This window comes from Myxine glutinosa, chromosome 5 (genome assembly GCF_964187855.1).
Source record: "Myxine glutinosa chromosome 5, kmMyxGlut1.1, whole genome shotgun sequence".
Lineage (NCBI taxonomy): Eukaryota > Metazoa > Chordata > Myxini > Myxiniformes > Myxinidae > Myxine > Myxine glutinosa.
In genome coordinates, this window is record NC_136265.1 from 71,260,464 (window position 1) to 71,274,851 (window position 14,388).

Below are 14,388 nucleotides of genomic sequence, written 5' to 3' on the forward strand. Positions count from 1 at the left end.
ATCCGTTCCGCATCTCCCTCTTTCCAGACGGTGCCTGACGGAACAAGCCGATGTTTCGTGTTAAGTTTCCAAAATGATCTTCATTATGATTTCTAGTTCGGTAAAATAACCAAGGATCGCTTTTAAAAGTTCTAATAACAAACGGTCCTTGTTTGGTTCGATGCAGAATTTCATATATTTTATCATTTTTAACCGAGTTTTGGATTTGTGACGAATCTGCGGATTGGAATGGATTAATCAACTATTTTCAGAGATCGATTGAGAACACGGACTTTATGTCACACTGTACCTCATGTACTGTATAACACTGTACCACACGTAATGTGCGCGATGAAGGGAGATGTGTCCATGATGGAGCACAGAACGAATCCCCCGGGATGGAGGAGCGGCTCAGATGGAGGAAACGGGGTCAGTCCGGGAATGAGGAGTGTGGACCCGGTACGTACTGTTCGTTCCCGTGCGAAGTCCGTGCTGTGTACTATTTAAATAAATAATTTATTTGGAGAATCACACCATGTACGGATCAGGTTCCCTCGTACAATATCGTGTCGATCTCCTCATTCGGTTCCCCCTTATGAGATCGTGTCGATGTTGTGATCGGGTCCCCTCGTACAATATCGTGTCTATGTTCTGATCGGGTCCCCTCGTACAAGATCGTGTTGATATACTGATCGGGTTCCCTCGGACAATATCGTGTCGATCTCCTGAGCCTGTGAATCGATCCCGTTCGTTGTCATCCGAGCTCGAACGGACATTTTGATTCCGGAGAGCAGATTCGCTAATGCCGTAATGGACTATTTTGAGAAGTTCGGGATCGTTTCCTCTTCTCTCGGAATCGACAAAACTGTATTATAATCACTTATGACAGGTGAGCCTCCCCTCACATCCAGGCTTCATCATTACCCATGTTGTACTTCACTAACACAACATAATATAACATCCAATCTGTGAGGATCACTGACAATGTAAAACGCGCGAAAAGGCATATTTTGTCACACGTTGTTGTTGTTGTTGTTGTTGTTGTTGTTTGTGTTCTCCTTCCACACACATTTATTAAAACTATTAACAAATATTACTACAGAAAATTTCCGTCTTTTTCGAGAACGTTTACCTTTGGTATAATAAACAACGTTTACCTTTGGTGGAATAAACAACGTTTACCTTTGGTAGAATAAACAACGTTTACCTTTGGTGGAATAAACAACCTTTACCTTTGGTGGAATAAACAACGTTTACCTTTGGTAGAATAAACAACGTTTACCTTTGGTGGAATAAACAACGTTTACCTTTGGTGGAATAAACAACGTTTACCTTTGGTGGAATAAACAACGTTTACCTTTGGTGGAATAAAAAACCTTTACCTTTGGTGGAATAAACAACGTTTACCTTTGGTGGAATAAACAACGTTTACCTTTGGTAGAATAAACAACGTTTACCTTTGGTGGAATAAACAACCTTTACCTTTGGTAGAATAAACAACGTTTACCTTTGGTGGAATAAACAACGTTTACCTTTGGTAGAATAAACAACGTTTACCTTTGGTAGAATAAACAACGTTTACCTTTGGTAGAATAAACAACGTTTACCTTTGGTAGAATAAACAACCTTTGTTTGCCTTTGGTCGAATAAACAACGTTTACCTTTGGTAGAATAAACAACGTTTACCTTTGGTAGAATAAACAACGTTTACCTTTGGTAGAATAAACAACCTTTGCCTTTGGTAGAATAAACAACGTTTACCTTTGGTAGAATAAACAACGTTTACCTTTGGTAGAATAAACAACGTTTACCTTTGGTGGAATAAACAACGTTTACCTTTGGTAGAATAAACAACGTTTACCTTTGGTGGAATAAACAACCTTTACCTTTGGTGGAATAAACAACGTTTACCTTTGGTAGCATAAACAACGTTTACCTTTGGTGGAATAAACAACGTTTACCTTTGGTGGAATAAACAACGTTTACCTTTGGTGGAATAAACAACGTTTACCTTTGGTGGAATAAAAAACCTTTACCTTTGGTGGAATAAACAACGTTTACCTTTGGTGGAATAAACAACGTTTACCTTTGGTAGAATAAACAACGTTTACCTTTGGTGGAATAAACAACCTTTACCTTTGGTAGAATAAACAACGTTTACCTTTGGTGGAATAAACAACGTTTACCTTTGGTAGAATAAACAACGTTTACCTTTGGTAGAATAAACAACGTTTACCTTTGGTAGAATAAACAACGTTTACCTTTGGTAGAATAAACAACCTTTGCCTTTGGTCGAATAAACAACGTTTACCTTTGGTAGAATAAACAACGTTTACCTTTGGTAGAATAAACAACGTTTACCTTTGGTAGAATAAACAACCTTTGCCTTTGGTAGAATAAACAACGTTTACCTTTGGTAGAATAAACAACGTTTACCTTTGGTGGAATAAACAACGTTTACCTTTGGTAGAATAAACAACGTTTACCTTTGGTAGAATAAACAACGTTTTGCTATCGAATCTCCACGTGTAGAAATCAATATCGCTTCTTCTTCTTTATCAAAATCGGTATTTTTTAAATTAAATTAATTATTATCTTTCAAACGGAACCTTTTTTTACCTGAACCTACAACTCGGAACTTCTTGTCTGAAACGACACACAGGATTTGATGAAAAATGACAACAACCTTCATCACCTGTGATCTACTAAAGTGTGTTTGGAGGGAGTGTGGTGGGAGTCCGGAGGGAGTGTGGTGGGAGTCCGGAGGGAGTGTGGTGGGAGTCCGGAGGGAGTGTGGTGGGAGTCCGGAGGGAGTGTGGTGGGAGTCCGGAGGGAGTGTGGTGGGAGTCCGGAGGGAGTGTGGTGGGAGTCCGGAGGGAGTGTGGTGGGAGTCCGGAGGGAGTGTGGTGGGAGTCCGGAGGGAGTGTGGTGGGAGTCCGGAGGGAGTGTGGTGGGAGTCCGGAGGGAATGTGGAGGGAGTCTGTTGGGAGTGTGGTGGGAGTCCGGAGGGAGTCTGTTGGGAGTGTGGGAGGAGTCTGGAGGGGGAAGGCAATGCCGGGTACCTTTGTTAGTTTGTCAATATTGACCAAGAGAGATTGTTTGGTTTGTTTCCTTCATTTTATGAAAGTAAAAACTCTTTGTTGTTTTACTTTTCCAAGTCGTTTCAAAAATATTTATTTTTCACGGGATTGAAAAGTTCGCTTTTTCTGAATATCTCTTGTGATGACGATTTTCTTTAGAAATGCTCCTTAAACTTGAGTTTGAATGTGATGTTTTTCTTTTCAGATTTTATTGTGAAGGTGAAGGTGGAGACCGAGTTCATTGATGAGTTCTCGTTTATCAAAGGTTTGACCCACAATGTTCCTGTTATATGATGTTAAACATCAACAATGTTCCTGTTACATAACGAGTTTATGTGAGTCGAGTTGTGCTCCCCAAGATGGCCACACGGCGGCTTCACTTCTCTTGGGATACAATCATTCTATATTTTCTCAGTTCAGCGGTTTCAACACGGGAAATTGTGGTCACGTGGTCCGTCTACACCATCTTGTTCCAATTTACCATGAACAACAATATTCATCCCCTGTATTATTTGTATATCGGACAACGCTGTAGACTTCTTGAGAATTATATGGTTGTGTTGTGTCAAAATAACGGCATATTTAATGACAATAGAAAATAATGATTGCATATGCATATGTGTTACATATGTTTTTCGCACATGTGAATGATTACATGCACACGCATGTTTTCAGCAGCACAGTACTTGTGTTAAAATAAATTAAGAGTTGGAAAGAAATATCCCCTTCACTTGTGGCTCATCGACATTTTGATGTGGCCTTCTTTTATTCCTTCTTTATTCTTTCGCAATGTCTTCTTTCTCATTTTAAACCAAGAGAGGTGAGTTATCACCAGCATCCTCCTCAAATGAACACCTCCTGCCCTGACTAAATGCTTGGAAGGCAATGCAACCACCTTTTCCCTTCCTCTTCCGGCCCAATATCACCCTTGGCAAGCAGCCTCGGACCTGGCTTCAGGCAGAGCACACAATCAATCAATCGATATTCCCAAGCCATTTCTCTCTTTTTTTTCACTCACAATTGTAATCTTTTCTATTCTGTAGTCTTTTTGGTGTGACTCCATTTCTGTTTTACACTTCTTTCAAATTTCTGCATTCAGTCACTACCTGTGTATCTCTTCCACGAACACACTCTGCACACCTCACATCAGGCACACATCAGTGACGAGTTGGAAGAATGACAAGAAAGCATTAAGGAATATAATCTCCATCTTGTGTGGTATAAAAGGAACACATTGCGCTTCAAGCACAATGGGCGCATGTTCCATACGCTGTGCTCGATGGAAACAAAATACCGTCAAAATCCAGGTTGTCGCAACCTTCTTATTCAGGAACTCCATATACATATCCGCCCCATCAGCAAAATCAACTGAAACAAGTATTAAAACAAGGCGGCTTTTGTTTTGATGTTTAACCAATGACCACCATATAAATCTCCATATTATCATGGATAACATACACACCATCAATATTTACCCAAATCTTCTCATGGATAAATTGATGAGGTGGTTGGAGGAAGTTTAGGAAGTTTAGGGAGTTGTTTCCCTGATTGACATCAAGGGGGATCTTTCTCCAACTCAAGGGGAACATCTTAACTGCTTGCATTCGTGGTACAATGTTGTACGGCAGTGAAACCTGGGCGATCAAAAAGGAGGATGAACGGAGGTGGAACGAAATGAAATGAGAATAGTGAGATGGACATGTAATGTGACACTGAAGGATAAGAAACCAAATGTGGAATTAAGAATCGTTAGGTATCGTGAGCATTCGTGAGGTGATGCATCGGGGTAGGTTGAGGTGGTTCAGACACATCAAAAGGATGGGGGAGGGCAGCTGTGTGAAGAGGTGTATAAATATGAATGTGAATGGAAGGAGAACTAGAGCCGTCCGAGGAAAACATGGGATGAGTTCCTGAGAGATGATAGGGGTATTTGGGGTCTTTAAAGGCCGAGGTGGGAATGAAAATACCCTGAGTACAATCCTCGAGTCGAATTTTGTCTGTGTCCCAAATTCTGTGGTGTTGGCCAAGCTGTCTTTGCAAAAAAACCATGAACAAAAAGATACATAGATATCCGATGAATTTTATTTATTTGATTTTCACTCCTTTTTCATTTGTCAACGTTAAATTGAGATGTCTTTTTGAGACGTTTATTTTTGTGACAATTATTTCTTGGGATTTGACCAAATTGTCTTTCAAAATCCTTCGTTTTTATTTATTTCATTGGATTCAATCATTTATCCTTTTTGTTTGTGTAATATAATGATGTCACATGGTTTACAGATGAAGCTCCTCTGGTCAAGATGGAAACCTTCCAGAGTAACTCTCTTCAGACCTCCCAGGATGCTTTGGGCAATGTGGATGTAAAGCAGGAATCATGTGATTCTCCTCCCGCGGAGCCGAGCAAAGCTGAGCAGCTACTCGAAGGTAAGCCGAGTTACGGAGAGCTCGCATCACACCGTGTGTACTTATTTTGTTTAATTTCCTGAATAAATTACTTATTTGCAATCCTGGTAGAATTGTAGATGCGTTCAAAGTGTTTCCCCACTTCATCTGTTTTTATGTCGAGACAGGGATATTGGTTCAATTTGAAATTCCCCAGAGACCTTTGTGCCCTTTACACAAGAATCTAAAGTTTAAAAGTCTTTCCTGCTCCAATTCACTCGGCGGAAACAAATTGTAAATAACAAACCAATTGAGATTACTGGGACTTGACAAGTTTGAAAGACAAGTTTATCATAATTATCTAATCATGTGATACAACATCTGCATTCAAGACCTCCACGAGAATGGAGTAAGTGTGGACCTTTTCCTTTAACATCTGAGATCGTTTGTTGTGGCATTTTCAGTGAAAATCCACATAATTTCCTGGATTTTGTCTGATTTTTTTTTTCTGCAGTCGAGGCTTCTGGAAAAGCTTGAACAAAGAATGGAATTGGAATAGGACACAACATAACAAAACTAACAACAAGAGTGGAGGAGGACAATATCAGGATTGATGGACAAATTGAGAGAGAGACTTTGAAGACAAGGGAAGTGAGGATGAATGAGGAATGGGAGAAAACACAAGGGGGGGACAAGACAGATCAAACAGAAAGCAAACCCTCAGGGAGGAAAAAAAAGAAAGTTGCAAAGAGGAAAGTTCAACTTTGCACATCTGGATTTGGGGAGTTTCTCCCGTTCTTCAAGTTGAATGGGGAGCGTCAGTGAACAGCAATGTTCAAGTCTTTCCACAGATTCTCAATGGGATTGACATCTGGGCTTTGGCTGGGCCACTCAAGGACTTTCACGTTCTTGTTCTGAATCCATTCCAGTGTTGCTTTGTCTGAATGCTTGGGGTCATTGTCCTGTTGGAACGTAAATCTTCACCACACACTCAGGGCTTTTGCACTCTGAAGCAGGTGCTCCTCAAGAATTTGGCTCCATTCATTGTTCCATCTGTCGTTACAAGTCTCCCAGTGCCTGATTTTGGTGCTCGTTGGTTTTCCGATTGGTAAAGCAGGAGCTTCATTTTCGGAGAACTTAACAAGAATGCACAGTAGATGCAGCGATTCCATGTGTATGTCCAACTTGTGTTTCTCTTTCACGACACTGATGTCTTCTACTAATGTCTAGCTGCACCGCTAAAGTTACTCTGTCACTGCTTCTTGATATGAGGTGTGTTTGGTGAAACACTCTCGTGTCTCTTCGCACTCATTATGCACGACGTGGAGTTTTACACCTAACACTCACAGCTTGGTTTATAATGAAATATGCAATGCCAATACCGCACATATCGCTTTACACTCTGGCTGTGCTTTACACAATGGCCGCTCATGTTCATTGACTGATCTTCTTACACCAAGCTGGTGCGGAGGGATACTGCACATGCACAGTGAAAACGCATCTCTGTGGCTCAGCTGGAAATAATTCATGCACGATGTTTTTCTTACCAACGCGTTTTGTAAAAATGGAATATTATGAATTGAAAATCTAAAAAAGTGAATCATGTCTTTGGACAATTTTCTAATTACACGGGTTTAATCTCTGCTCCAGTCACTTTGGTAGGTTTTTCAATGAAGGTAAAATCTATGGGGCGTGCACAGCGATTGTGAATATGACAGCTCAAAAGCGTCTTTAGCTTAGCATGGCAGTGAACACCAAAATGGCGGCCGTATGATTATCGGGATGAAATTGTGGGTGGGTAGAGTGAGGCCAGATCTCCAATCAAGGGTGGGAAGGATTATTACAGGAATGTGGACACACGAACAAGGGTATTGTTATATACGCTATAAAGTGAATTAAAAAATTCATGCTAAATTAATAAGGCAATGTAGGGATGACAAACTACAGTCCAAAAAAGGTCCTAAACAAGATAGGGATGATGTTGGTTTAGAAAGTAGCTAATAGTCAGGTTCACTATGTTTTTTCGTTCAAAATCATGGTAGATTAGCAAACCTAGACATTTTTGGAAACGTTATTACATGGAAAATCTGAAAATCAATGTTTACATTTGCCAATTCCGACCAATTCGATTCGACCAATTCGACCAATCGACCAATTCCATTCGACCAATTCGACCATTCGACCAATCGCTTTGATCGACCATTCGACCAATTCGATCGATTCGATTCGATTCATCAAATTCGATTCGATCGACCATTCGACCAATTCGATTTGCCAATCAATTTGACCGACCTTTGCTTGTGTGGAACGGACTGTGAAAACGATGCGGACTATATTGTCGGATACGACACACAGGACAGTGATGACGAACTCTAAATGGCATATTCTGTAATCGTGTATGTTTGATGCCATTGACTGCCTGTGTATATTTTGTCATTTACTGCCTGTGTAGATGTGAAGTTATACTGACTGCATGTGTATATATGATTTTGCTGACTGCCTGTGTATGTTTGGTGATATGAATTATTGTGACACATTTTGATGTTATTAACTGCCTGTACAAAATGATAACATGTATTTGATTATGCAACTTTATATGTTATCATATAAAGACAGTATTTTTTTTTTTTTTTTTTTTTTTTTTTTTTGTATACAAGATCGAGGCTCGTGAAAGAGCGAACATTAATCACACAGAAAGACAAACAGACACATAAAACAAATAACATCGGGAGCGGTAGACAAGATGGGGAGAGAGGGGAAAGGACACAAACACAACATTTGAGAGCAGGGACCGAGAGACATGGAGACATCGAGAGATCTGTGGGAGGGAGAGGGCTTTGGGGGGGAGGCATGTGAAGGGGGGGAGGCATGTGAAGGGGGGGAGGCATGTGAAGGGGGGGGGGGGTGGGAGAGGTATAAACATATGGACACTGCCAGGATTTCCAGGAAATAAGTTGGAATTTCAAACAAGGTGGATCTGGGGTGAATTAGTGGGGGTAGAAAAGATCAAGGTTATGGATGGGGGAAGATAAGAGATGGTGGTGAACAGCTGTTTTAAAGACCTGGAGGGAGGAGAGGGATTGAAGGGAGTGTGGGAGTTTGTTCCACAGGCGGGAGAAAAGAGGAATGAAAGAGTGAAGGTGAGCAGAGAGCCGAGATTTCGGCAGTTTAACCATCAGAGGGTTGCTGGCAGATCTTGTGCGACCTGTAGGTATATTTGGGGGACAGAGCACAGAGAGAGCTGGGGGAGCAAGGCCGGAGAGGAGTCGGTAGAAGACAGAAAGACCACCTACCTGCCTGCGGTGAGTGAGTGAAAGGCCCTCAGAGATAGCTTCATCGCGGGAGATTCCAATGATTTTGAAAGCTTTGGATTCAACAGCGTGAAGCCGAGCCAGGTGTGAGGCAGGAGCACCAGCCCATAGGGGAGAACAGTATTCCATTGAGCTGCGGATGAAAGCCTTGTATGTGGTGAGGAGCTCAGGTGTGCCGAGGAAGGACTTCGCACGACGGAGGATGCCCAGTCGGCGACTGGCTTTGGAGGCCAGCTTGGAAATGTGGTTTTCCCAAGAAAGATCATGGCAGATAGTGAGACCCAAAAGCTTGAGTGACAGAACTTCTTGGAGAGGATTGTTGAGAAAGTAGATGGGAGGGTTGTCCAGTCGATCTTTTCGGAGAGACATAGTAAGAGAGTGAGATTTGGCAGGATTGAAAGACATGTTCCACTTGTTTGACCAGTCTGTGATTTTGTCCAGGTCTTCAGAGAGTGAGGAGGCTGCAGACTGCCGATCTGAGGGAAGAGGAATGGAGCGGCAGAGAGTGGAGTCATCAGCAAAGAGATAGAGAGGATTTTCCAGAGAGTCAGAGAGATCATTGATAAAGACCAGAAAAAGCACAGGGCCCAGCACACTTCCTTGGGGAACTCCAGCCTGAACAGGAAGGGGAGATGAGAGAAATCCATTCAGGGCCACACGTTGACTACGACCAGAGAGGAAGTCCGCAAGCCATGCATGGAGATTTCCATGGCCCATAGGGGAGAACAGTATTCCATTGAGCTGCGGATGGAAGCGGGACCGAGACCGAGAAATCAATTTTGCAATTCAAAACCTTTGATTCGTGTCTTACCATTCCCCATAGCACTAATTTGATACTTTCATTGGATTCCTTGTCCATGAAAATATAGGTTTAGTATATTTTAAAAAGTTTTTAGGGTAATTAGAGGCAGAAATAGAACAAAATATGTATTTTACAGTGGCCATTTTGAAAATCCAAAATGGCCGCCATACAGGTATCTCTCCAAATGTAAACATTGATTTTTAGTTTCCTTATGCTATAACCTTTCCAAAAATGTATAGGTTTGCTAATCTACCATGATTTTGAACGAAATATAATTTATTGACATAGTGAACCTGACTATAAGAGTATTGCCATCAAATAACAATCCCGACATATTAATTATATAGGTGAAGTTGTACCTATTGTGAAAATTTCCTGTCAATCGGACCAACGGTTGCAGTGAAAATCATATTTATTCTGTGCGGACAAACAAACAAACAAACAAACAAACAGACAAACGGACTCAAATGCAATACCCTCTCCTCAGGCGAGTGTAATTATTGCTTCAAGCTTCTCCCAACATTTCACTGGTTACCACAGTACTTGATTACTCCTGGAGTGCAGCCACATACTGAGACTGTACAAATTAGCAGCCGAGTTCAATGTTATAATTTCAGAACATGATTATCAACTTCTTACAAACTGCATGAACATCTCCAATAACAGCATTCTATAATTATCTCCATTTGTGATTGGTTACACGAAGTTGATAAAAAATAAAAGTAGGAGAGACAACTAAAGCTGCAAGAAGTCCCTGAAATTATACAGGAGCTTCTTATACTTATGCAGAAATATAATATAGGAGCTTCTTATACTTATGCAGAAATTAAATATAGGAGCTTCTAATACTTATGCAGAAATATAATATAGGAGCTTCTAATACTTATGCAGAAATGAAATATTGGAGCTACTCATACTTTTAGCTAGGCCAAGCCCTCGGGCTTAGACAATAGTCTGGAGGCAGTGATGTCGGGATTGTTATGTGATGGCAATACTCTTAGCTACTCTCTAAACCTCCTCATCCTTGTCTTGTTTAGGACCTTTTTTTAGACTGCAGTTTGTCATCCCGACATTGCCTTTTTAATTTGGCATAAATTTTTTTATTCACTTGTTTGTCATTTTTTACAATGTGGAATAACACAATGGTATATGGCACTCAGAGGATACCCAATCTTTGAGCAAAAGTGCCAAGATATATCTTGGTCAGCAAAGTCAAACACTGCACATGTGCTCCGATATTGTCCTACGTAACCCTGACTGTATCTTGCAGCTCTGTCTTAATGCTCGTTTCTCAGAGTGATGTCTTCATGAAGCCTCATGCCACACAAGGACCTGCACTTATAAATGCCAAAATAACTGGTGTGGTTTCCCTCTAACCAATAGGGTGGGGATAGAGGGGAGGGGCGGAACCTCTTGAAGGAATCTATTTATACACGGCCGGACGTGAAAGACACTTGTGGTTTTTACTGTTTTGTTTCCTTGAAGTGTCAATAAAACTTATTATACACTCGAACTGCAAGTGTCCTCAATAAACTACTATAAGAGTACGAAGAGATATTCCAACTTTTGTTTTGTATCAGTGGGTGTGGCCTGCATTTTTTATCCACGTCATCCCGACGTTCGTAGGTGGAGTCGACAGTGCCAGCACAATCTCTGATAATAGTTTTGTAAAATTAACTTCAATGAAGAACTTTATCAAAACAAGATATAAGTATTTATCTGAAGTGTCCAAATCCTGGTTCTGAGAAATCAGAAGGCCTCGGTAATACTTGAGTAGATTCTCACCAGACAAAAATACAGTCACTATAAATCATCAGAAAGACCTCGGACAAGCACACTGTACAAGTAACACGCTTTCTTATCTGCGCATGCGCATATCAAGGTCCAGGGTTGATCGAGTAGGCGTGGGGAAGGGCGAGGCCTTGCCAAACTACGATGGCCTCGGTTGAGCACGAGAGAACACCCTCAGAGTATCTGTAAATATTCAACTGGAGAAATAAACTGGAGAAACAAATTATAACAAAGGATTCTGCACCAAGGAAAACTCCAGTCATTGCCATTGAGAGAGGCCCGGCAGAGAAATACACCGTCTTTTTAAAAATAACAATTTCACTCTCCCCTCCCCCTCCCTCCCCACCCCCTTCACCCCCACCCCCTACTTCCATGTTCCTTTCCCAATTCCCCAATCCCAGTACCTCTAGGTAATAGGGCATAGACATAACGAAACTAGGATCTTCATATTTAAACATTAATTAATTGACCACTCCAGGCGATGCAGAATGCCAAAACAAAGATGAAAGGATCACTAAATGTCAGTTCAAAACTTCTTAAACTAGGGGGCCTGTTGGTCCAAATGGACCAAATTTTAATTGGGGACTTTTGGGTGATTTGGGTCCTTGGGGACTTTTGGGTCATCTGGGTCATCTGGGTTAAAGAGTCTTCCAAGGTCTAAGGGGTCTCAGCAGTCTAAAGGGTTAAAAGGTACATTTGAACAGAACTTAATTCATTGACATCAAAAAGTATGACACACACACACACACACACACACACACACACACACACACACACACACACACACACACACACACACACACACACACACACCTCCATTTATAGCAGATGTTATTTTCGATGGCATCAGTGATACTCCGCCGGAGCGAATCTGCCGCCGAGAAACCGTGACTTGAGGTGGTTATTGATAACGTGGTTTGCTTTTACCTTGACCCGTGACTGGAGGGTTTGTGATCACGTGTCCCGTGTGCGGTGTATGGCACTGGTACCTCACTATTATTTTATTTTTATAAATGTAACGATGAAAAACAAGGCATTTCCTGAGATATTATATTTCTGCTGAGATTATTTGATCCCACATAACATTATCACACATAACGCCGACACGGAGGCAAATGTGTCTGGGGGCTCCGCCCCATCAAGCTGATTGACAGTCATAGCCACGCCTACCCCAGTCCCATCCCATTCTTCCCCAGTTCCCACATGGGAATGTCGTTTTCCGGACTTTTCGTGGAATCCTTTCAAGCTACGAGAATTATCTATCTATAATTCCAGTAATCTCTGTACGTTTGTACGTCTGTACGTCTGTACGTCTGTTTGTCTGTGACCGCTGTTTCTCGACAACCACGGGTCCGATATACTTTTAACTTGCCAGGTATATTGCTGGGGACCCGAGGATGTGCCTTTTCAAGGTTTCATATTAATCGGACAAGTACTTACCGAGCTATGGCGATTTCTTTACCAAACACTGCAAGCCGTTCGCTTTGGACCAAACCATTGCATGTAAATAGAGGGGGGGGTTCTGTGGTCGTTGCGAATGGACCAAACCATTCATGTAAATAGAGGGGGGGGGGGTTCTGTGGTCGTTACTGCCACGTGGTTTCAAAGTTTTTTTTTGTTGTTGTTTGCACGCATGTTTTTTTGCACCCACGTACGGGCACGCCCTAGGATGTTTACACACACACACCCCTACACAAATTTTTTTTTTTTGGCAAGGAACGGGCACCCACGTACGGGCACGTCCTAGCTTATATATAGTACGGGCATGCCCTAGTCTATCTATAATTCCAGTAATCTCTGTACGTTTGTACGTTTGTCTGTGACCGCTGTTTCTCGACAACCACGGGTCCGATATACTTTTAACTTGCCAGGTATATTGCTGGGGACCCGAGGATGTGCCTTTTCAAGGTTTCATATTAATCGGACAATTACTTACCGCGCTATGTCCAAAAAACGATTCAACCAATCAGAGAGCAGCGAACTATCGCGTGTGCCGAACGTGGCGGACACACTCTGCCTCGGATGGCACATTTGAGAGCGTATTCATTTATTTCACGTTTGCAAACTATGTTGGCGTTAAACTATGTTTTAAAACTAATAAAAACGAATTTGCGATTCATTCGCTTTCCTGCGCGTTTGTGCACGCGATGGCGATTTCTTTACCAAACTCCGGAAGCCGTTCGCTTTGGACCAAACCATTTCATGTAAATAGAGGGGGGGGATTGTCACCACTCGCAAGCCGTTCGCTTTGGACCAAACCATTTCATGTAAATAGAGGGGGGGGGATATAATTTTAGATATATATATAGTACGGGCATGCCCTGGTAATACCAAAGGATGTTGCAGGAAGTAAAACCCTGTCGAATGGGAGCAGAATCGTTGCCATTGATAGAGGCAGCTCGGAAATATGCCGTCTGAAGAAGATTATTAGGTTTACTCTCCATGAAATGGAGAGTAAACCTTTCCTCTTGGTAAGTGTGACGTAACGCGCGCGTCATAATTCTGCTTCCGGGTCCAAACACAAAACCACTGGAGCCAAACACCAGCTGGACTCGGTGAGAAAAGTGCTCGGTCATGCCGCAGTGTTGCGTTCCTGAGTGTGTAAATAGATCAGAAACCAACCAAGAACTGTCTTTCTATCGATTTCCTGCTCATGAAAAACAAAGGCTGAAGTGGCAACATACTACTACTACATACTACATACTACTACTACCACAACATACTACTACTACAACATACTACATACTACTACTACCACAACATACTACTACTACTACAAACTACATACTACTACGACAACATACTACATACTACTACTACAACAAACTACATACTACTACTACAACATACTACTACTACAACAAACTACATACTACAACATCCTACTACTACGACTACAACATACTACATACAACTACTGCAACATACCACATACTACTACAACATACGAATACTACTACAACATACTACAACATACTAATACTACTACAACATACTACTACTACTACTACTACATACTACAACATACTAATACTGCAACATA

The 14,388-nt window shown here is 41.6% G+C and overlaps 1 long non-coding RNA gene across 1 annotated transcript; it reads left to right on the plus strand.

Moving 5' to 3' along the window:
- The first annotated feature begins 413 nt into the window (after positions 1-413).
- Positions 414-11,065, plus strand: LOC137427460 (uncharacterized). The gene is made up of 4 exons (XR_013623501.1): positions 414-438; positions 3,265-3,324; positions 5,340-5,483; positions 10,850-11,065. It is a non-coding gene; the product is annotated as an uncharacterized LOC137427460 (long non-coding RNA).
- The last annotated feature ends 3,323 nt before the right edge of the window (positions 11,066-14,388 follow it).